We start from the raw sequence: 2038 nt of genomic DNA on the forward strand, positions 1-2038 counted from the left end.
GCTGGCCATCCACCACAGATAATTCTCTAATTGCCAGTCAGCCCCTATCTGTTGCCATCATTAGCATAGCTCCTTGGGAGGGGTGGGGGCAGGGCTGAATCGCTGCTCATCTAAATTTTTAATAATGCTCCGATCTTCAGATCACCGTGGTAATCAGACCCAAATTAGCCGGGTACTCAAAGTCACAGAAGAACAAGACGAGGGAGAGGGATAATGTTTCTTTAATGAAAATTTTATCAATGCAGATTTCCCAGTGGCTGTGAGGGGCCTTAGCTGGAAGCCAGAGTCAGAGCAGACTCCGCTGCCAGCTGCCCTTTCTCCCCCCGCTCCAGGGCAGAGGCGGGCTGGGTGACACCTCGGCTCTGGTCCTTCTGCTAAAAGGAAGGAAGAGCCTGAGACCTGGGTGCTAGGGGAGGGCCTCCTAGTCTTTTCAGATTTCCCTGCCGGGTCCCAGCCTCTCCCTCCCCCAGGGCAGGCGCCCCTGTGACCCCACTGCCACCTCAGACCTGAACACCCTCTCTCCCAGTTACTCAGGCCTCGGGGTCCTCCTGACTGATTTTTATGTCCTTCCTCTGACCACCGTATCCATCAGCCCAGCCTTCAAATCCAAGTTCCAGGCTGGGCCCGGCTGGTCTGCTGCCTGCCAGCCCCGCCCTTTGGTCTCACCTGGATTTTCTAGGTCACCTCAGAGAGGGCCCAGCTGCTTCTGCCCTGCAGGCTGGGCATTTTACATCAACATAGGACCTCACCTCTCCTCTGCTCAGACCCCTGGAGTCCCTGTCACACAGCGAGAAGTCCAATGTCTTTTCAGGACTCCAAGGTCCTACCCCAGGCGTGGGGAATGTCCGGTTCTCAGGCATTATTTAAAATAAATACAACTCACCGATCAAGCCAATTCTGACTCATGACAACCCTATACAAGGCCTGAGAAACCATCAATACCAATACCAGCTCACATCACATGCCTCCCAAACAGAAGAGGTTCTAACGATCACATTAGAGAGGGAGTTAATTAAATGTCCTATCACCTGGTCCATCACTCCTCTGACTTCAGCTCACCCCACACCCTCCCATGCTCCACTCCATCAGCCCACTGACCCCTGACTGTCCTGCAGACCAGACCCTCGCCGGTTCAGGGACTCCCACTCTGTTCCCCAGCCTTGAACTCTCCTCCCCAGACACCCGGCCCCTCACTTCCTGCAGGTCCCTTGCCCTGATGTCACCCACCCAGAGTCCTTCCTGCACCGGCTGTTTGAACCACCCTCCTGCCCCTGCAGCTCACCGCTACCCCACCCCCACCCCCAGTATCTTCCTGAGATGCTCGCGGTCTCTCCCCTACTCATCCCTGAACTGGGGCGGCGTCCACTGCTCCCCCACAGCCTGGAAGAGGGCTCAGTGCTCAGGGGCAACCAAGGACTGATGCCCAATTGCCCACATGGACAGCAAGGCTTAACCGATTTTTAGCATGAATCCCGTGGTGTTAATTGAGCACCTACTAGGAGGCAGGGTAGTTCAGGGGCTTGGGGATGCTCAAGAGCACAAAAGAGAAAGAGCTTTGTCCTGGTCGGGTTGACCCTCCGGCGTGTGGACGGACAGACCCAAGCAGACAAACAGTGGAGAGGATCAGGTGCAGAGAGGTCTCAGGAAACCTCGTGTCCAGTCACTTCCTACAGGGCTTCACACAACCCCATACGTTGTAAACAAAGGCGGAATGTGTGTTGTGTGGCCCCCAAAGCAGTTTTTCTCATGGCATTTTGACCCAAGAAGACAACAAACACCTTTGCCCCACTCAAAGATGGCGGCTGACTGGGTGTCGAGAGTCCTGCCCATAACCCAGCCTTCGGTATCAAGCTCAGGAAGCTTCCGGAGGAAGGACTGTGGCAGGACCCCCAAGACACCCCAACTGTCACAGCAGCGCCCTTGTGCTGCCCTTTGATGGGGCAGAGCGATTTGCTTTCTACTCAGATCAAAAGGCCAGGGCAGCCGATTAGACTGCTATGCAACACATGCCCTTGTTCACAGTGCCCTTGTTTACAGT

This window comes from Echinops telfairi, unplaced genomic scaffold (genome assembly GCF_000313985.2).
Source record: "Echinops telfairi isolate 266 unplaced genomic scaffold, ASM31398v2 ScPeMD7_5592;HRSCAF=6446, whole genome shotgun sequence".
Taxonomy (NCBI): Eukaryota; Metazoa; Chordata; class Mammalia; order Afrosoricida; family Tenrecidae; genus Echinops; species Echinops telfairi.